The sequence below is a fragment of the Malaya genurostris genome, chromosome 2 (assembly GCF_030247185.1).
Source record: "Malaya genurostris strain Urasoe2022 chromosome 2, Malgen_1.1, whole genome shotgun sequence".
Lineage (NCBI taxonomy): Eukaryota > Metazoa > Arthropoda > Insecta > Diptera > Culicidae > Malaya > Malaya genurostris.
The window spans coordinates 171,942,290-171,966,351 of NC_080571.1; the positions used below are offsets into that span (position 1 = coordinate 171,942,290).

The 24,062-nt window shown below is 35.0% G+C and overlaps 1 protein-coding gene across 11 annotated transcripts in view; it reads left to right on the plus strand.

The window, feature by feature from the left end:
- LOC131427388 (calcineurin-binding protein cabin-1-like) overlaps positions 1-24,062 on the plus strand; it is a 1,620,795-nt gene that overhangs the window by 868,551 nt on the left and 728,182 nt on the right. The window lies entirely within an intron of this gene.

A 24,062-nucleotide genomic window follows, 5' to 3' on the forward strand; every position in this document is an offset into this window, starting at 1 on the left:
ATGGTTTGACCGATTTCCACAAACTTAGATTCAAATGAAAGGTCTTCCGGTCCCATACGGAATTCCTGAATTTTATCCGGATCCGACTTCCGGTTCCGTAGTTATAGGGTAAAGTGTGTTCAATATTGTACACCGTCACTTAAACCGGCGAAACAAAATACGTAAAAAATTTTCTAAACTGGTCTCAAAACTACACAATTCGATAGTCATTACTATTTGTTTATTTGTTGCTGTATATTCCATCTAACAATAGGTGTCTTAATGAATAAAGTAAACTAAACTAAAAATCATTCCACTTAGGCTAAATTATCAAGAAACACAACATGAAAAAGGTCAAGTAGCTTACGATAAAACAAATTTGACGACAAATTAAAATAAAAAAACTCGTTGAATTGTCGATATATGGATCTAAATGGCTCATGCTGTCCGTATACAGTATACTGTGTTTCAAGGAGCAAGAAATTATGCTGTCGAAGAGATCTTTCTGGAGCATACATATTCAGACGTTCGAGTAATGCGGGACAATCAACAGCACCAAGGGGCTGTCCAGGGGAGTGAGGTTTTTGGAATGTGACGTCCAATATTTTCATTTAGCGCATTTTTGAAATACCTAATTATATTACTGCTTTGCCCTATTTCCTGAAAAAAAAACTCCACAACAAACGTTTACATTCTATAAAAAACGTGTATTTGTTGATGTAAAAGCTTCTTCTTGTAAATTCGGAAATGAATGATGCAGGAAATCATTTCTGTTGTGATCAGCAAAAGTGCACTGAGGAGCGAGTAAGTTAGCGAAATTAATAAATTTTGCCTATTATGAGTAAAAAAGAAAAAGGCGCCTTGTTGATCGTATGTGATTTTCCTCCACCAAAATCAAAGCTTATCGAATCATCCAATGATTGAACTTACATAAATCAAGAATCATTTTAGCTCAAAATCACTACCCATTGTGTGACGGAAGATCAGTACCGATATAATTCGATGTGATTTAAAATTCACTGATTAATTGATCTTGAAAAGATTCTTCAACAGTGATCTCGTTTTGATGAGGTTTTGGTCTTTATTTTCTCAGCCTTGTATGCAACACCAAGGAAATATTATTCTTTACCTAAAACAATAATATATCTGTGTACCCCTAGAAGGAATAAAACAGATGATATAAATGTTTCATCAATTTCAACCAAACACTTTTGTTAATTTATATAATTGATATTAATCAAATAATTCCGATGGTTTTGTTGTTTTAGGGATATTTTTTAATCTAATGACAGCATGTAATAAATCGATTTTTCCCTCATATTTGTATGGTTTGTCATACATATTGAGAATGTATTGAGATGAATTTTATTTATTTTGAATTCGTGACATGATGTGGGGGTCTTTGCTTCTGTGACAAAGGGGGGATGGGGAGTCAATTTTTCGACAATTTCGCTGCGAATGTAGCTTGAGCTGTATGGGGTCGTTCTAGGGTAAAAATTGCACTTCTTCAATCCTCAATATCCAATTTGAATGATATGGACACCAAACAATCGCGTTCGATTCAAGCACTGACCGTACCAACGAGCAGTATAATGATCGCATGCACAAATAATCACGAAACTCGGAGGAAATTTTAAATATGAATCCCAATTACCGATTTGCTTTGCAAATAATATTTTCATAGTGAAGTTTGAAGGTTATTTCGCGATCAAGAATCACACCGAGATCTTTCACATGTTCTGTTCGCGTTAGCGTGTGTCCTGCGATTTTGTAATCGAATACTATTGGTGCACTTTTTCGATGAAAAGATATAACACTGCATTTTTCGATACTCAATTTCAAAAAATTCTTGGTACACCATATTTGAAATGTATCAAGCATTTTTTGCAACTCCGAGCAATTTAACAGACTTTCAATAATTTTGGAAAGTTTCGTGTCGTCAGCATAAAACAAAAGGCATTCCGGCGTTGATACATCATTAATGAAGATAAAGAACAGTAACGGACCAAGGATTCCACCTTGAGGCACTCCCGAAAGATTCGTGAAGGTCTCCGATGTCGAAGATCCTATTTTAATCCGAACAAAGCGATTCGTCAAGTAAGACTTAAACCATGCAACTCCTCGTGTATAGATTCCAAGCACCTCTAATTTTTTTTAGGAGAATTCCGTGATCAACCCGGTCAAATGCCGCTTTAAGGTCAATATAAACCGCATCAATCTGCAGGCCACGGTCCATGTTCCGTATACAGTTCGAAGTGAACTGCAAGAGATTCGTCGACCCGGAACGATTAGGGAAAAATCCGCGCTGCTGGGTGTCAATATAATTTCTGCAGCAGACGAACAAGATGTCGTTGACAATGATCTCAGTTTTGAACATGCGCACAAGCAAATAATTCCTTGGTAATTAGCAACATTGCACTTGGTGGATTTTTAGGTCTTTTTAGAAAAGCTTTGAAAATAAATATTTCACTCATGTCTATCCATGTTAACTTGAATAGGGTAAGGGCTCCCTATTTCATCTCATTTGTTATTACGTCACCTTCAAACCCCGACTTAGCCACTAAAATCACTATTACTATTTCATATTACTGCTTCATTCGTCATGCTCCACATTGAGAATTGATTCACATTTCTTGAAAATTAAACTAATATTCATAAAACAGCTAAAAACACTTATGATGTGTTCACTACTCTGCTCCTAATTTCATCTCAACGGATTTTTATCCATCCTATCGTTGATCCTTTATTCCTCCTATGAATTAGCAATGGCGACAGCAATCAAAACAAAATATTCCACTATTACACTCTCAGGTTCAAAATGTCAGAATTCTTCTCAAAAACGGCCTAATGCCAACTGTGAGACAACATACGATATTTTTAGAACCAGTTTAAAATCATTTCAACGTTTAAAAATTTTTCGGTCGTTTCCATTACCTTTTGCTGTAAATTTAAAATTTTATTGCAAAGTTAATTTGGTGAACATAAAATAAAATCAAAAACGGAATTGTTGTTGTTTAGGCATTAGCCCTTCTTAAAACAAAATCCAGAGCCAGAGATGCCATTTATACAGATTTATCTGTATTGTATAGATTTTTAAATTCGCATACTGATTTAAATCAATGAACAGATTTTATACAGATTTCCTAAATTTAATACAGATTTGTACAGGTTCATAGAAAATGAGAAGTAAATAATTAGACTTTTCTCTCTGAGTATCTATTAGTATTTGATTGCAGTGATTCTTTAAAAGTTTATAGTTTATTAATCAACGGACAAATCACATGTTAAAGTGGATATCTTTTATGTAGATAACTAATTGTGAACAAACATTTATATTAAAATTTTGAACCAATTTGAACTGATATATATATATATATATATATATATATATATATATATATATATATATATATATATATATATATATATATATATATATATATATATATATATATATATATATATTGATAAAAAATTTACTCGTTGAATATTCTAGTGAGCGGGACAATGACTTACGGAGATATAAAGAACTATCTGTTAACATCATTTTATTAGTGAAAATAGATAGAGCAGATATAGACTTTCTGGCCCTTATTACCGTTCTCACTTTCACTTTCACATTCACTTCACTTACATGTCACTTCACTTGATTTTTCTTATTATAAGTATCACGCACAGTGAAGTAATCACCGGTTGTGACAAAAACCATTTTTCCAACAAAATTTTGGTGATGTGATGTTCGTAATAATCACAAGCTCATCTAAGTATATTACTTTTTGCTCTGAAGCGACTTTCGTGATAATGCCCTTCATTCACTTTACTTGATTTTCACCGTGAAGTGATATCGGTAATATGGGCCTCTATGCAACGTAATACATATTCTCTATGAAAATATCTGGCATCTTTGTGCACAGCCGATGAAACACACACTTCACAGCGTTATGTTGACGTATAGCGGAATGAAACCAGTGCTACTAGATTTGCCACAATGGTTATTTCATTAGTATTTTCCACGCTCTTTCTGGTAATATTCGAAGCCGAAACAGTTTTATTGAAATATCATTATCAATAATATAATTAAAAAAATGTCACGGATACCAAAAACATCTTTTTGATAATAATTTGAAGAAGAAAAACAACTTATTTTTTGTAACAGTATGAGATAACTTGGCAACTTCACGAAACCAAATGAGATGAAAACAAAGCGCAATCAAGTGAACTAAGTGAAAAACTTTCATCTCATATTTTTGAAGACTTTTATTGTTTGTCGGGTAATTTTTGAAGTTTTGAATCGTTTAATTAATAGTGGCAAGTGAACATTACTAATTATGAAGTCATCCAGCATTCAATGGTAGTGTAGTTGCGAGAAATAGTGATCATGTTTTAAGACGAATCGATTAGTAGATATTCGGAAACATGACGAACTGTAAATCTTGAGACGAAAGTGTGTCCTAAATTGAAAAGTGACTTTAAACCATTTCTTTCAATAGGAAAGTGTGACAATAGCTTTTAGAATCATTTTAAAACATTTCACAGTTTGGTTCAGGTAGGTTGGAAAATATTATTCATGTTCAAAGTAATGAGGTAAAGGGATGAGACGGAAATAGGAGCTCAGATGAAATAGGGAGCCGTTACCCTATGTGTATTAGGCCGCAGAAAACTTTTTTGTTGTCGGTCATTTGAATCACGATGTAAAAAATGGAACTGGTATCGATCGATTCTCACGAACTTAGATTCAAAGTTTGAATGGTGCGTTTGAATTGGTGTAGCAAAATCCTGCACTCCTGTTACTTCTGTGTATGATATTCAAGCTAAAAAGGGTAATATTAATCAGCTACATAGCACGCACAAAGATTGTTATTATAATTATTATTCATCGCAGCATGTAACACATGGATCAATAAGTCCCGAGACTAACAATGGAAACAACATTTTTTTTGCAAAAAACACCCTTTTAGGGTGATAGAATAGTTCCAACGTTTTTTTTTCGATAAACTGCTTTCTGAATCATGTTGCTGTTTTTGTTCCATCGAAAGCAATCGCGGCACACACTTGGAAAAAACCTTTTTCATGCTCAATTTTTCATGAAGGATAGTAAATACACTTCCATATGATATCTGTGTCATCTCAGCAATCTCACGGAGCTTCACTTTACGATCTTTCATTATAATTTTTGTCACTTCACTCACATTTTCCGGTGTAACGGCTTCCACAGGTCTACCCGAGCGTTCCGCGTCATTTGTGTTGGTACGACCACGTTTAAACTCGGCGAACCACCGACAACTCGTTGCTTTTGATGGACAAGAGTCCGGATAACATTTTTCAATCCATTGTTTTGCTTGCACGGTGTTTTTACCCATTAAAAAACAATGTTTTATCAAAACACGAAACTCGGTTTTTTTCCATTTATTAAACAAACTACAAAACGACTTTACTCCAACCTCGATAACTCAGCTGTTTCTGATCGGATCGACCTAAAATTTTGACCCGTTTCAAGCAAAAGTTAGTACTCTATAAAGACGTGGTTACTGGTTTACTACGAGCGCCATTTCTGCTTTAGTCTCGGGACTTATTGATCCATGTGTTATTAGCTGCTTTTATTGATGATATTACTCCACTACGACGATATTGCTGAATAAATTTCATCACGACACATGGAATTTCTATTCGAGAGACGAAATAAACTCACCAGACGAGCTAAAAATTATTGATATCGGATAATCCATATCCGATAAAATTGAGTGATAATCAACTTTGATGTTTACGAACTTCAAACCTGTTTAATGGACACGGAGTAGCATTCAAACGAGTCTAACTTTGTTGAATTGTTGATTCCGAATCAGACAGTGATACTGATAACGATGAAGACATTTTTAAATTCTAAGCAAAACCAAAATTTATCTTATCAAAAATAATTTGTTTCAAAATTCATTATAATATCTACAATAAATATATGATATTAAAAGATAATACTGACTATTTTTATTTACTGTGAATTAAAAAATTTGCTTATTTCCACCCCTGGTATGAACCTTCTGTAATAGTTACAAAATGCCACAAAACGTCTTACCTCATCTGCGTTTTGTGGTTCTGGAATTTTTTCAATAACAGCAAATTTAGTTTTATCAGGTTGAATTCCGTCGGCTGAGATATGATGTCCTAAATAAGTAACATCTGCACAAAAAAAGACATTCCGATGGATTCATCTTAAGATTAAATTATTGAAGTTTCATGAACACTTTTTCTAAGTTTTTCAAATGATGTTCAATGGAACATCCGATAACAATAATATCATCGATATACAAGAAAGCACATTCTGGAGGAAGACCGCTTAACGCTATAGTCATCATCTTTTGAAAACTGTTGAGTTAAATCGATAGACCAAATGGTAGTCTATTGAATTCATAATGACCTTGGTGAGTGGAGAAGGCAGTAAATTTTTTAGAGCTATCCTCTAATTCGATCTGATGAAATCCTGAAGTCAAGTCAAGAGTTGAAAAATATTTCGCTCTTCCTAGTTGATCCAGGATATCATCAATTCTGGTTATGGAAAAATTTATCAGCAATAATTTTCTTATTAAACTGACGGAAATCGCATGCCAGTCTATATTTTTATCGTTGGTATTTGATTTTTTCGGAACTAGCAATAAGGGAGTAATATATGGTGAGGTGGAATTTTGAATAATTCCTTTCTCTAATAATTCATTTACTTGTTTGTTTATTTCTGCTTTGTAAATTTCCGGCTGCACGAATGTTGTCCTTCAAGACTTGAATTGTCTCTGGCTTGTCCACAAAACACTTATCTTTGACAGCCCCCAAAGATAATAGTCTAATGGCGTCAAATCACAGCTCCGAGGCGGCCAAACGACATCTGAATTTCGACTGATAATTCGATCTTCGAAGACTGTGCGCTGAAAATCGATCGTAGCGCTGGCTGTGTGGCATGGAGTGCCGTCTTGTTGGAACCAAATGGTGTCCAAGTCTTCCTCTTTAAGTAACGGGAAGAACCAATCGCTAATCATGGCGCGGTAGCGCTCGCCATTGACTCCTGCCTCATTTTCGAAGAAAAATGCCGCCAGACCAAAATCCGAACCAAACCGTCACTCTCTGAGGATGCATCGGCTTCTCCATAATAACGTGCGGGTTTTCCGTCTCCCAGATGCGACAATTTTGCTTATTAACATACTCGTCGATATGAAAATCTGCCTCACCCGAGAAGATGATTTTTTTGCAAAAATCGGCGTCTTCAAGCTGATCGCAAGCCCAGTTGGCACTATTTTCACGCGTTCCTCAAGCGTATACACAACCATTTTCGTTCAGCGGAAGGATAAAACTAAGTTTCTGTCATATCAGAAGTGACAATAAGGATACCAATGTCGAAATAACCCGAGTAGCAATTGTAACTTATTGAAATTTCAAGAAGTTCTACAATTGTTTTTGAATTGTTTTTTATGTTAGATATGTTCAAAAAGATTTTTAAATATATTAAAATCGGTTGTGCAACTTATACCTGTTAAGTTTCACGATAATACAGAAAAAATCACTATAGAACAATTTTAAGTATATCTAAAACAATTGTGCAGCAAATCACCAACTTGCCCAGGTTGCACTAGTAGTTATAGAAGCTCTGCCAAAATTTTCACATCGTCATGTAAAAACGTAGTAACTAAAACAATTGTTCAACCTCTCAGAAATTTTCCAAATGGCGGTCACAATTGTATCGGACTCAATATATGTCGAAATATCTGTATATCTCTTGCGAAGAAAAAAATAGTGGTATTATGCTCTCCGCAAGGCTAAAACTGATAAGCCGAATTGAAAACCTCGCAGTAAAAACTATTTTGCTGTAGAGTCCGCATTGTCTTGACTATGATGAAATTTTAGGTCAGTGTGTGCAGTTTTCTTCATATTTAGAAAAACAATTCGAAACTTGCAAATAAGTTGTACCAGGTTTATCTGCTTGAAATGAACGTAAAATTTGCCGACATGAGAATATTATCATAAAAGTTTCAGAAATACATCATTACATACGCAATGAAAACAAAAATCAAATCCGATAATTTGTATTCGGTTTTCATCTCGCGAAAAAATGAACAGACCTGACATCACTTTTCAAATATAATAAACGAAAAGTTAAGTTCATCATAGTTACTCTCACAGTTATATAGTACCGCTTGAGCAACTTGTTTTCGCAACTAAAGCACATGGGCTCACCAAAATAGTACCTACAGTGCGTATCACAAATGTCGGGTTCACTAAGATGAATGACTAAACTGTATTGTTGTTTAAGTCAACAAGTTTGATAAAAATAAAAACAAAATTTTCTCTTTTCAATATTTACATGTTTATATTTCCATTTATTTAGGTAAAATAAATCATTACGTTGGGTGAACCATATTCTTTTCAACACACTGTTACCCTCGATGCCATATTGGAAAAAGCCGAATTGAAAACCTCGCAGTAAAAACTATTTTGCTGCAGAGTCCGCATTGTCTTGACTATGATGAAATTTTAGGTCAGTGTGTGCAGTTTTCTTCATTTTTAGAAAAACAATTCGAAACTTGCAAATAAGTTGTACTAGGTTTATCTGCTTGGAATGAACGTAAAATTTGCCGACATGAGAATATTATCATAAAAGTTTCAGAAATACATCATTACATACGCAATGAAAACAAAAATCAAATCAGATAATTTTTATTCGGTTTTCATCTCGCGAAAAAATGAACAGACCTGCCATCACTTTTCAAATATATTAAACGAAAAGTCAAGTTCATCATAGTTACTCTCACAGTTATATATTACCGCTTGAGCAACTTGTTTTCGCAATTAAAGCACATGGGCTCACCAAAATAATACCTACAGTGCGTATCACAAATGTCGGGTTCACTAAGATGAATGACTAAACTGTATTGTTGTTTAAGTCAACTAGTTTGATAAAAATAAAAACAAAATTTTCTCTTTTCAATATTTACATGTTTATATTTCCATTTATTTAGGTAAAATAAATCATTACGTTGGGTGAACCATATTCTTTTCAACACACTGTTACCCTCGATGCCATATTGAAAAATGTTGAAGAACAATTCATTTCAATATTTTTCAGATTAATTGAAACATTACTATTATTAAAATCGTCTGAAAAGGTGTATGAATGTTTGATAACTTTCTTGTACATATTTTAAACACTCTCCCGATCATATTTATTGAAAAGAATAGATTGTTATTTGCATAGAAATTGATGTGCAATCATCAAAACACGTACATTCAAAGGCGCTTGAAAATTTCTGGCGTACGAAGACATGTTTCACCATAAAAATGCAGTTCGTTGTCGATTTTCTATTTACTAAAACATAAAAGATCAATTCTACATTTATTTATGTGCAGAATATTTTTAAAGTTCCATGTAAATGTTACGGGCAGTTGTATTGAAAATCAAATGTGAAACTTATTCATTAGAAATTATATTTGCTATGTTTTTGTAAACATCAATTCAATTCTTGTTTACATTACGTAGTAGTTCCCATGAGTTTCACAATTGTTTTTTCGCTGATTTAATTGCTGCATTTGCAATGGAGTCGATGCATGAGTTTTTGTATTAGTTGCCCAATAATTGTGAATAAATGTTCGTAACAACGGAAGAACTTAAAGATATGTTGCACAACACAGAAAAATTGTGCTGTTTCCATAACACAACAGCTACTATAATAGTAATATGAACTAATTTGATAAATTGCACAATCTGTAGAAAAATACAGGACAGCAACTTAACGTGCTACTTGGGAACCGCTAGTTCAAAAAAAAGTTAGATGGCGGACCCTGTATTTGCCTGTATACTTCGCAACGTGGCGGTAAAAATAACGTAATTTCAGAATTATCTTGAATTGTAATTCCATTTGATCCATGTTTTGTAGCACATGTTAAAGTCCAAGTATCGTGATTAAGACAATGGTGTTTGGTGAAAAAATTTCTACCGTCTGTTGGAATAGGAAATTCCTCATGTACTATTTCGAACGTGTGTATTAAAGATATATCATTATCAATTAACTGCTCTGTAGTCATAGAACCTTTAGTTTCTGTTGTAATATTGTTGATGCCTGAGATCACGCATTTGTCGGTTATTGTGATTAATTCATTTTGATTTATTTTTTAGGTTTCAAGATAGATTTTTCTGCTCCCGTATCTATTAGGAATGAGCAAGTACATTCGGAAATTTCTAGTTTTAAATTGAAAAAATGTGTAAGTTTTGTTTGAAAATTGAAAATGTATTTTTTCAGTGATTCCTTGCGTATATTAAAGGTATTTCTTGTTGTTGTTGTTGTGTGGGATGTTGGTGGTTGGTTGCCCCCCCCCAACATGCTGAGCATGTAGATTTTGGCTCTGTTGTTGCTGTTGAGGGCCCTGCCAGTTTTCCGATACATTGTAATAAATTCGATTGTAATTACGGGTATTTCTACCTCGTGAGTTATTTATTCCTCGGTTTCCTTTGTCCCCTGAACCTTTGTTCATAGTGACCTTCGTGGTTAATATTATGATTGAAGGGGTGACGATATTGTCCCCTATAACTATTGTGTTGACCTCTCGTAAAGTTATATTGTTGTCCTCTTAATGATGTACCTTGGAAATTATGTCTGACTCAATTGTGTCTATGGTTATTGTTTTTATTTGAAAAATACATTACACTAGCTCCAATCTCGTGCTGATTTTCGTATATTTATCCAATGGCTGAGGTTAAATTTTCGAATTGCCCTACCTTTAACAACTTCTGGCTGTTGTTTATTTTGACATTTTTCGTTTAATCTTTGTATTTTTATTTCTAGACTTTCGGGATTCTCACCGACACCTACTCGTGCCTTGCTTGATAATTTTGAAATGATGATAACGCTGCGTTGCGATTGTCATCATATATTAATGGCGTAAGGGCTTCAATAGTTGCTATCGTTGTTTCTAATTTATCATCACTGCCATCGTAATCCGGAATTAACGATGAGGCGGTTTTGATGATTTTCAATAACGACACCATGTTGGGTTTGCTCATTTTTTGTCGTGAATACGACTTACTTTACTTTACTTTACTTTACTTTACTGGGGTGCCTTTTCAAAATTTACCCTCTGAGAGAGTGATAAGTTTTTGATCGTGAATATCTCTTGTTGTATCTAACGAATCAACATAATTTTTTCTACACCCCATCGGAAATATGATCACAATTTTATGATAAAATTTTCAGTTGTGTGACATAATCTCAAATAATTCAAAATTAAACTTTTCTTAAATGTTTGGTATAAACGAGTATCGCGTTTGCCTTGCTCGTATTTTTAAAGCTCATAGCTCAGTGATCTGTGAAAGGATTTATATAATCTAACTACCAATAGAATCAAAATTTTTCAACTTAAACGTGTATAGCAAAAGCATTAAAGTATTTCAATATTACACCATTGAAAAACCTGTCTCATTTGACCCATGTAAACACCAGCCAATCAGAACGCGTTCTAAGGAAGAGAACAAAATATCTGCTGCTGTACAACAAATCGTTCGATAAAAATGTCCCGAAAGTGTTGAATATCGTAGTGAGTTCCTCAATTTGGTCCTTCTGAATGCTAGAAACGAATCCCTACAGCATATTGATAGTTTCTTTCAATAAATCATGCAAATCCGAAATGAAATAATCGACATTAAAAATCTGTATGCGGCTATTTTTATAGCCGTTAGGACCGCCCATTAGTGAAAAACCTACAAACGAAATCAGGTAAAAACAAGCCTCTCAACAAAAATAGGATCAGTTTGGATTCTATCGCCACTGCGAGGAGATGTATTTTGTGTCGTTTGCAAAGCTAGTTTCGCTTCCGACAAGAGCGATTACGTCACAGCTGCGTCATTTGCATTGGTGAAAAAGCAACGGTGGAGAGCATTACACAAAATCAGCCGTTCTAATGGCTCTAAAAGTTTTCTAAAGAACTATTATGATTTGTTGTTCGCAAATCGAAAGGAAATATCCTCAGTTTAGTGCAAATCAAGAACAGTTTGGTTAGATTTGTGCACTTTTCGCTGTGTGAAATTCACAGTAATCGAGATCAAGTGAAGCCTTCTTTGTTTTTGCGAAAAATGTTCCAGAGTTCAATGTCGTAGAGAATTACGCAATTTGACCCTTCTGAATGCTAGAAACGAATCCCTACAGCATATTGATAGTTTCTTTCAATAAATTATGCAAATCCGAAATGAAATAATCGACATTAAAATTCTGTATGCGGCTATTTTTATAGCCGTTAGGACCGCCCATTAGTGAAAAAGCTACAAACGAAACCAGGTAAAAACAAGCCTCTCAACAAAAATTGGATCAGTTTGGATTCTATCGCCACTGCGAGCAGATGTATTTTGTGTCGTTTGCAAAGCTAGTTTCGCTTCCGACGAGAGCGATTACGTCACAGCTGCGTCATTTGCATTGGTGAAAAAGCATTACACAAAATCAGCCGTTTTAATGGCTCTAAAAGTTTTCTAAAGAACTATTAGGATTTCTTGCTCGCAAATCGAAGGGAAATATCCTCAGTTTAGTGCAAATCTAGAACTGTTTGATTTGATTTTTGCACTTTTCGCGTGAAACTCACAGTAATCTAGATCAAGTAAAGCCTTCTTTGTTTTTGCGAAAAATGTGGAAATGGGGAATGCTTGCATAATTCATACAATTGATCAACTAATTGGTATTCGGAAGTGTTTAGGAACATGTCCGTTGTTTTCGTATTCACGACATCCAGTTATGTCTCTGACATTATCCACCCGCCTTTTTTTTCTCAGATAACAGTTCTGTTTCGTCTAAAATTTTCAGTGCAAGTTTGATTCTAACTTGTAGAGCTTCATAATTTTCTACTTCTTCAGCCCAATCTCGTAAACTAATGCGTCGGCTGTTTTTTTTTGTAAAATAGATTTCATGGATTGAATTTGTTTGTTCGATGATTCCTTTTTCTCTAAAACGCCTTGTAGGTTTCTAGGCCTGTTTTTGCGTTTTTTTGTATATTTTGTGTTTTAAGTATTATATAAGCCTCTTTTTCTCGTATAGCGTGCATGCCATGTAATAATTGTGCAATAAAAAAATGGAATTTACAGTTATTTCTTAAGCATCTAGTTGCTAAAATTCACAAAGTCATATAAACCATAAAACTCAACGCAATGCTGCTCATCAATTCGGAGCTCCTTTAATAGAAATAACAAAGTAGTTTACCTCCAATCTTTTGTCTTTCTGCCTGGACGTTATCGATGATCCCGTTGCTGAGCAATTCCAGGAATGAGTAGACGAAAAAGTGACAAAATCAGAATCGACCTTCTCCGATTTGGATGAAACTTTGCACATGGCTTCAGTATGGCAAACCATAAGTTTTGAACCGATTGAGAGGTCAATCCGACTCACGATTGATTTTAAGAAAGGGTGTGTATATTTTTGCATTTCACCAAAATTGCCTTTTTCAAATCGTTGTAACTCGGAAACCGTTAATTGTACAAAAATGTAGTTCAGGAAGAAGTTGTAGGGAATCGATTGGGCACTCTAAAAAAAATATACACTGAAAAAATTTTTCGATTTTTTCCTTAATAATTACAAAATAACCCGAAAAAGGTAAATCGAAAAAAGTATGGTTTCAGTTTTTTCGAAAATTTTTGTTTCAAAGCTGTTATAAAACCTACAGATTAATGCCTATCCCAAGAAGTTAAGCTAAAAATGGCGTCCAAGAAGAAGTTGTAGGGAATCAATAGGGCGCTCTAAAAAATATACGCTGAAAAATTCGATTTTTGTCTCAATAGTTTCAAAATGAACCAAAAAAATTAAATTAAAAAAAAATCAGGGTTTCGATTTTTTTTGATAATTTTTATTTTAAAGCTCTTATTAAAATCTACAGATTGATGGCTATCCCATCCGTGCCTTTTGAAAAATGAAGAAGTTACAGCTAAAATAATTTACAGATATATTCAAAATTTCAAGTTCTCGTTGAAAGATAATCATTAAAAGAGTAGAATATTATTCTACAGATTAAAGGCAATAAATTTGTTCATGATATACTTTCTTCTAAAAGTAGCTGTTTTTGAGATACTTGGATATTTAATTATAACACCATTTTTATATTTCCATGAATTGTTTATTTGCTTGCTATATCTACAATTATTACATGTACATGAATAATTCTTAATTATATTTAAGGTTTTAAGTTTTTGAAAATTGTACGAGTACTACGTGCATCGTCATTCGAATACAGTCTTGTGACTGTAGGTTTTAATAACAGCTTTAAAATCAAAATTATCGAAAAAAATTTAAAACCATGCTTTTTTATTTAACTTTTTCGGATTATTTTGTAATTATTGAGAAAAAACCAAAAATTTTTTCCAGTGTATATATTTTTAGAGTGCCCAAACGATTCCCTACAACTTCTTCCTGAACTACATTTTTGTACAATTAACGGTTTCCAAGTTACAACGATTTGAAAAAGGCAATTTTGGTGAAATGCAAAAATACATACACCCTTTTTAAAAATCAGTCGTGAGTCGGATTGAAAACTTATGGTTTGCCATACTGAAGCCATGTGCAAAGTTTCATCCAAATTGGAGAAGGTCGAGTCTGATGATCTGCTAAGCATTTCTGGAATTGCTCTGCTCGTTGTTAACACCAATCTTACGGGGCTCCCATGCGGCAATCATCGCTGTCTTCATTTGACCAGATCCTTGTACTTCACATTTGTTATCTTCGTTACCGCTTCTATTGTACATATTTTATACAACGTCACTATTGCACTTGCGTTCAGAAATTGAATTTCTGCTGCTTCATTTTCCGCTATTATCTTTAATATGTTTTTTTACGGTTTTGTTTATTGTTGTGACTTTAATGCACTCTTGCTGTGATTTGATTGCACTGTTAATTGTTTTTAATTCTTGTTGCATCTTCTTGTTAAAGCACTTTTGGGTGCCATTTATCACTACACTAATTGAACTATACTTCACGGTTCGTATTCTTGATTACACATTCTGTATGTTAGCCACCGATTTGGCAATTTTTAGTGTTTGTTGGCGATTGTGGCGCTTAATCATTTGATACGTTGTAATAAACAGCTGTACACTCACTATACCAAGTATGAGTATAAGTTTGAAATCTTAGTTTTCGTGCTAACTCCTCGTGCACATTCAGTCTGTTTAGAGTGTTTACCTGGGGGTCACCGGTATGCTGCGCACTTTTTGAGCTTGACTTCCCATTATTGAAATGCTTTTACACTCTTGACACGATATTTACTTTTTGTCACGGTATGCCATGTAATAATTTACCATAACATAAATTCTTTGAAAAGCGGGAAGTCATCAAAGGCTGGTGTCCTAGCTAGATTACGGTGTGACCCGGGCTCGCTAGGAACAGCAATGAATACAGACTAATTTGGTATCTCGTGATTTATTGATTTCCAATATGCTTTTATATCAAATGAATGTGTTGCGTGTGACAAAATATAGTGTCGCGCACTTGTGGCTCGCTTCGCATGCCAGCCATGTGCAGCGTCGGCGAAACGCAGTATTCACTTGGTTCGATCACTGCAGGCCTATTATGATAAGTTCATGTGTTTACAGTTGGTCTTAGTATGGATAAATAATTTGGTTCTCATGGGATATCACAAGCCTGTCAAGGTTGAATTTTTAGTTTTGCTATAATGAATTGCTACAATATGAAGGAATACCTATTATATGATATGCATTATTGCTTCAGCAACATCAATGCATTGAACTAAACAGACTTCCACATTACTAGCATGATACACGACAGTTGCCTAGAAAATTAACGATTTCTTACAAAATTCATTTTATTGATTCAATTAGTTTTTATTCCAACACAAAACCCAATGCATCAAATTAATTATTTGTCATTATTTGATATGATTTATGATTTTATTTGATATTTTATACTACTTTATACTACTTTTAGTTACATAATAATTTATATACCTTTTCATTGTAATGCTTCCTGAAACTCAAATTCTTTTTCGAATTACATGAAACTTTGCAAATGGATAAATTATTTTTGTCATGGAATGAAGAAATAATTGTTTAAAAATGTTTACTTTTATTTAACTTTTTACTTGAATTTTCCAAAGAAATCGAGATTAAAGTACCATCTTCACGCGATTTTTATTTTTTGGTAAAATATTGCATATATTATTGGTTTTCATAATGAGCAAAAAAATTTTGTGCTCAAATAGGGTTTTTGAAATATTTAATTTTCTGTGTACACGCGCTGTATGCAAAGTGCACCGCGTGAGCGAATGGTTATGCGAAGCGACCCAAACTAAGACAAAATGAAGCTTGCTATTGAGGCTTGCTCATGTCTCAGCCGAAAGGAGCCAGAACCACTCAGTGTACCAAGAGAGGACAGACAACAGTTTCAGTTCCCCAACAAAAACAACCCCCTTCACAGACACACACGGTATACCGTGTCTATCAAAAGAGGGCCAGTACCGCTGCGGAGTACCGAGAGTGAGTTCATACACTATTCAGGCTAAATCTACTCCAGCAAGAAAAGTTTTGCAACACATACTTACTGAACATGCAAGTTAATTAAAATTGTTTTATTTTTAATGTTATTCTGTTCGGCTGTGTCTTGCATACAACCCTTTAATGTTTTTCATGTGGCACAAGTTAAAGACTGTCCATTTTTGTATTGACTGTCTGATCCATCTGAGAAAGAACTGAGTTGAATGGTATATGACACTCGGCCTTCCGGGCCTCTGTTGTAAAGTCGATTTTCACAGCGATTGCATAACCTTTTTATATGAGAAAGGCAAACATGAATTTTAAAAATAAGTCTCGATATGAAGCTCGAAGTGACCTTCTGTATTGAAGCGATTTAAAAATTAATTTAACATTTTGGTGATAAACATATTCACAAACAGTATGTGTGCCACTCGTTCCGGCCAGAATGCAATGCTTAAGGTGAAATGTAGCGTCATAAAATGCGCGCAAAATTTTATCCGCTTCAGTTGAACGAACCGTCGCACAAATCGTACCAAGAAAAACGGCCACATAGAAACAAGAACTTTTTTCAATGATTGAGCGCAGTGGGTTTACCTCTCGTTATATTGGCTTGTAAAAAAGACGGGACGTAATGGATTTTAGAATTCTTCACACTTTGAATATATGCTGATTCAATCATCATTGTTAGTGATTACTCTTACACTAGAGCTATAAATCATGAGTAATTATGAATGATTAACATGAGGTTATATGTATATGTATTGACTAACTTGCTAACCATGTATATGCCTGATTTTAGTAGCAAGCATCGATTCTCCTTCAAAAGAACTGTTGAAGACAAGAGAACATTCAAGTATTTTCGATATCTTTGCCAGTCGTTCACCAGGCCCTTCCCGCCGATGAGATAGAATTTACGTAAAAGTATTCACCATTAACTTTTTTTTCGGAAGCGACTTTCGGAATTGTATAGCATGATGAGTCTAGAAATGACTGTTTCAACGATAACGAACCGAAGACCAAACAGCCTCTGGCCTCCGGTGCCAGAAATCATCAATAGTTTAATAATTTCTTAGATTACATTATTGGAATACATTCCAATTATAACTAATAGTTCATCATACCCTGCAGTTAAAATTATTTAGTGAATCTTTTCTCAAGCACATATTTTGGGCACGAAATTGAATATAAAGTTATTTCGTAGTTCCTTATTATTCAATCGATTTTGAAAGCAAAATCAAGCGTTGATTCATTGTATTCATAATAATTGAAAAACCAATGAATTCCAATAAGTTTCTCATGCTGACTGGCCCTCAATGTTTATCACATTGTTTGTATAAATGACAGCTACTTAGAAAATAAACGATTTCTTACAATACTCATTTTATTGTATTCAAATCGTTTTTATTTCAACACAAAACCCAATGCTGCATAAATTCGCGTCATTATTTTATATCTATTTTTTGCTCACGATATAATGCCACCGTGCCCACCGTGCATTTCTCACACCACCTCAATACGAAAGAGCAGCGCGCAAGCAATAAAAAAAAATGCAGAAAAGTTTATGTAAACTTTTTCTATTTTCGGTTGTTTTCGCTAAAATTTTATAATTTTGAGTTGCATTTTCAGATTCTTTGTGAAATTCTGCTACAAATACTACTTTTCAGTTCTAAAATCATCCCCGTGGGACGGAACAGTGACCGTTTATACATTTCAAAAACCAATTACGGCTCGGCAAAGCAAAATTTCAAAATTCTAAGAATACTTAGTTATGATAAATTTGATTTCGAAAACTTAAGTGTTTTTGGTTTTTCGAAAATCGGTCTAGTTTTTGAATAATTGACCAAAAACGCGATTTTCGCATTCCACTACATTTCACCTTAAGGCGAATACTTGCGAACCCTATTATAATCTCGTGATTCTCTTTTTGCCTTTCTCTATAGAAAAGTATTAGAATTAATGGAAAACCCGACTTTTGAGCCTCGGAGACCCATAGCTTTATATATCATTCGACTCAGTTCGACGAGATCGGAAAATGTATGTGTGTGTGTGCACTTTTCGAAGATATTTATACGCGTTCAATTTTCTCAGAGATGGCTGAACCGATTTTAACAAACTTATGATCGTTTGAAAGCTACTGTCGGCCATTGATCAAGTTCAAAGATCAAATGGCTGTGACTTTTGGTTCCGGAGATATGATTGTATAAGTGACGTAACTGACAAAACGCGTTGTATTTTTACACGTTCAATTTTCTCAGAAATGGCTGAACCGATTTTAAAAAACCTATGCTCGTTTGAAAGGTACTGTCGGACTATTGATCAAGTTCGAAGATCAAATGGCTGTGACTTTCGGTTCCGGAGATATGATTGTATAAGTTACGTAACCGACAAAACGCGTTGTATTTATGCGCGCTCAATTTTCAGACTTTTGAGCCTCGGAGACCCATAGTGTTATATATCATTCGACTCAGTTCGACGAGATCGGGAAATGTATGTGTGTGTGCACTTTTCTAAGATATTTATACGCGTTCAGTTTTCTCAGAGATGGCTGAACCAATTTTAACAAACTTATACACGTTTGAAAGCTACTATCGGACCATTGATCAAGACCAAATGGTTGTTACTGTGACGTAACCGAAAAAACAAATTTTAGGAAAAATCGACTTTCTGGGACTATTTTTACTAAGTCCAAGGAAGTCGATATTTTCAAAATAAATTTTTTTTTCGAGATGACACTAAATCTCGACGTTTCATGCAATTCTAAGACTTTTGACATCAAATTTTTTTTTTCGATTGCGAAAATTTCATGGTGATATTTCAAGATATATGTAAATTCCACTAAGTGGACTAAGAAGGGTTTTTTAGATTGTCATCACTCTTCTCATACAAATTGGCAACGGAAATGTCAAGCGCTAGTTTGGATTAATGATGCTGACTTTATGACATGAACACTGAAGCATGCTTTTGTGAACTACTCGAATCAATATGAATCAATTGGTGTCAAAATTAGTATCCGAAATTATTCAATAAAAGTATGAAATATGTTTTCAATGGACTGTTATGAAAGAAGAGAAAGGCATTATCACACCACTAGGTGGATTAAGAAGGGTTTTTTTTAATTGCATATGCCTCTTTTTTTATTTAATAATATATTTAATAGCACACTTCCTTAGCTCTAAGATCTAAGATGATCAGTGTGATATGTATGTTTCTGTTCAATTTGTTTCCGTAGGTATAAAACTGTACAGTTGAATGCCGTAGTGACCAGGCACATCGAAGCATGCCTGGTTTCCGTCTAGTCAATTAGACTTTCTCTTCATGTATTTTCATATGCAGTGTATAATATAAATACTGTTCCCGGAAAGTATGGACACACTTTGATTTCGCTGTAAATAATTCACAAGTGTTAGATATTCAAATTTTATTCGATATACTGATAATATTAGACTACAACAACAGAATATTATACTCAACATTTGCTACTTAGCCATTGTAGACAGCTAGTCAGGCGCACCTTCTTGCGAACGTTTCTCATTAAATTCCGTACCGACTTCTTGGCGACAAGTTTTGACTTTTTTGTCGTGAATACGACTTACTTTACTATGGGGCACCTTTTCAAAATTAGCCATATGGAAGAATGGGCAGAACTTAATCGTGAATATCTCGACTTGTATTGATGGCAGCAACATAATTCTTTCACTATTTCATCAAAAATATGATCAGAAATTTAGGATAATATTTTGAACAGTGTGAGATAACCACAAACAACTCAAAAAGAAAGTTTTCTGAAAATTTTGAAACAACGCGGAAAACTCTTTACTTTTGCTTAGGTTTTTCGCGCAAGGACGACGATTTTAAGGTAGTCAGGCACATATCTTCAGCTGAACGTTATGTAAGGGGAACCGTGGTCGAAAATCGTTCATTTCTTCTTGTTCGTTGGATGGTAGCAGACGTCGGGACGAGAAGACGCATTCATACAGCGGCATCGGAGCGCGCACCTTCTGCGTGGTCAAAAGCTCAAACGCTCAGGTCGTAGTTCTCATTTGCCTTCCGGTCGTCAAGCCGAGAAGACGCATTAAACCAGTTTTGCATCATTTGGCACTGCGAGCGGATGTGTCGGTTTGTACGCAAAGCAAGTTTCAATTCAAGCAAGAACGATTGCATCAGCTGCTGGTGCTTTGCATTGGAGAGAAAGAAAACAAGAAACGAAAAGTGGACAACATTATTGAAAATCAGCCGTTCTAATGGCTCTAAATGTTATCTAAAGAACTATTAATATTACTTCTTTGCAAATTGAAGATAGAAATCATCAGTTTAGTGAAAATCCAAAATAATTTGATTTGCTTCGTGCACTTTTCGCTGTTTGAAAATCGTTCGAGATAAATGTTTCGGTCTGTGCTAAATATCGTAGAGAATTCCACAATTTGGTCCTTTTAAAAGGCAGAAATGAATCCTGTACAGCATCATGATAGTTTCTTTCAATGAAATATGCAAATCCGAAATGAGATAATCGACGTCAAAAATCGTTGAAAATTTTAGTAGTGAAAAGGGGGAAAGTTTCGCAATTCACACAATCAACTATCAATTCGAATTCGAAAGTGTAAAGAAAACGTGTCAGCTTTATTCGTATTCACTACATCCAGTTATGTCTTTGACATTACACACCCGTACTTTTTTCCTATCTTTTTCGAACTGTTGAATGGTTTCGGCTGCCGAGACATGTCCCTTCGTTAATGCCCAAAATTCCTCAATTGGTCGAAGTTGTGGGCAATTTGTTGGATTCATGTCTTTTGGGACGAAAGTGACATTTTTTTAGTATGCCATTCTACTGTTGATTTTGAGTAGTGGCAAGAAGCAAGATCTGGCCAGAAGACGACAGGATCCTTGTGGCTTCGAATCATGGGTAGAAGTCGTTTTTGTAAACGACCACACGACATGCTCAAAAACCTGATAACCATTACCACAGGTACAGAGTCCAATATGACAAAGATTTGTGTTGAATGTGTGGTGGTTTGACATGAACCGAGACATCACACGACAGTGACTCATGTTCATCCCACAAAACCACGGTTTCGTTGATACCCTAGGGGTAATGGTGTGTAGCCATCGTCCCAGTTCACCGTTGCTCCATAAGGTTTGCCAACGTTCGAGAGTTATCTAACGAGAAGTACTGAAATATTTATTGAAGCAGATTGATCTTTCATAAATATCACCTTCTAATGCGCTCGCTTTAGCCAATGAGTCTGCCTTTTCAGATAAAGACTTCAAATGTACCCGTATTTTCCCCAGGAAATATGACGAGTGCGTTTCTGGCTGCATCGCCCGGAGAGCCTCCATTGAACTCAGACTGTCCGTGACAATAAAGTAATGGTCTCTGGGCAAGATTTCAATGATCTCAAGGGTATACTGACTAGCAGCTAACTCTTCGACGTAAACTGAAGCCGGACCACTGAGTTTTAGCGTTGAGATTTGATCCGTCAGTGTAAAACATTTTTTTACTGTCGATTATAAATAATATTAGGGGCCACTACGTGATCCGGAATTCTACAAATCTTTATCTTTTATGGATGTGTAGAAAAACACAGTAAAATCAGAAGTATTCAAGGAATGGGCACGATTGGGAACAAACGAAGAGGGATTAATATTTTAAGACATGTAATCAAAATACTAGGACATAAAACGGGTTTGAGAATTGAGCTCAACTATGCTTTCGAAGTTTTCAATCACCATCGCAATATCGGAATGAGAGATTCCAGAACCGATTTTCAATGGTAGGACACCTGCCAGCACTTTGAGACTCGTATGAGTCGACTGCATACAACGTAAGGCAATACGCGAACAACGATACTGAATTCTTTCCAACTTGATGAAATGAGTGTTCGCGGCGGATCTCGAGAAGACGCATACATATTCCATCATCGTTGTTTGGTACAGCTTGATCAGGTCTCCTGGGTGGGCACTATACCATGATTTGGTTATTTCATATACCCAATCTTTCTTCTCCAGGTGCCCTCGGAGTCGAACCAGACCCCTAGAAGGCCTGAGATATTTAAATATGAAGGCCTCTAGTTGAAGCTGTAGGTGTGTTGGTTCTCGCTTCCTTGAAAATACAATCAGTTCAGTTTTCTCCGTAAAGAACTTGATACCCGTTTGAAGGGTACATGTGGACAAGTTGTCGAAGGTATCTTGTAATGGTCCTTGGAGATCGGCAGCTTTGTACCCTATCTCGCTTACCCTGTTGTCGTCAACAAAGTTGTCTAAGCGTACAAAAAGTGATGGTACATTCATCAATGTTGTTTACGTAAAAATTGCATAAGTCATAGTCTTAAGCATAGCCATGAGGAAGTCCCATGTAACTAAATCGTATTGTCGACAAATCACCATGTGCGAAATTCAAGTGTTTCTCAGACATTAGTCTCGCCATTAGCCATCGTCTAGACGAAAGCGAATCATTTTGTCGAACAATTTCCGGATACAGGGAAGCATAGCAATTGGCCGATACAAATTATGATTAGAGGTTTCCCTGGTTTTTTAATGGTGATAACTCTCACTTGTATCCAGTAGTGTAAAACAATATTACTATCGAGGAACTTGTTGAATGGATTCAACAAGTGCCTTTTGGCAGAGTCAGGCACATTTTTCAACAAGTTGAATTTCATTCTGTCCAACCCTTGGGATTCATTGTTACACGATAAGAGCGTAAGTGAGAGCTCTACCATCGAAAACGGTGTTTCGTTTATATTCGATGTCGCGACGCAGTAGATCATTAGTTCCGGGACAGAATTAGGACATACTTTTTTTTGACAAAATCAAATATCCAGCGGTTAGAATATTCCTCGATTTCATTCGTTGTGGTTTGGTTGCGCATTCGTCGGGCTGTGTTCCAAAGAATACTCATCAATGTTTCTTTTGTTATTCCGTGAACAATCCGTCGTCAGTAACCTAGTTTCTTTATTTTATCTAAGTTCTTCACAAGCGTGTTCAATATTTCCTGATCGTTTTGAATGCTAATGATCTTTCCATGTTTGGATGTAGAATAAAAAATTTTCGCGCGAAAATTTTTTCCGGTCCTCTGAAACGCACAGCCTACTTAGCATTGAGCATATGCCTCTTGTACGCTGCACAATACTAATCTTCGTTGTACAAAATTTTACCATCCACATTTTTTGAAATAACAGTCCCGTTTTTTTGGACAGGCTCGGCTTATAGCGTCACTGGTATAGAAATCATGCACCAGTTTTAAAATTTCTTCTGGTAACAACATTGTTTCATCGAATTCTTTCATTATTCTATATGCTGACCAGCTTCTTGTTGTTCATGTGTTAATGATATAAAGATACAATATGGACAAAATTTCTCAATTTTGTTGCGTATTCATTCCGTTATGCAAAATCAATGTAAGTAATTAGATATTTTATGCGGGTTGTTTCACATGTTTTCTTCTTTGCATTATTGCAACATTTTTGGTTCAAAATATATAAAATCTCATTCAGGAATTAACCTAATTTTGTGCTTAGGGTACATTTAAATTTTTTTACGTTTCGTCTTAGACTCATCAGTGCATAGAGTACAAATTGAACTGCTTAAAGTGAAACTCGGCAGT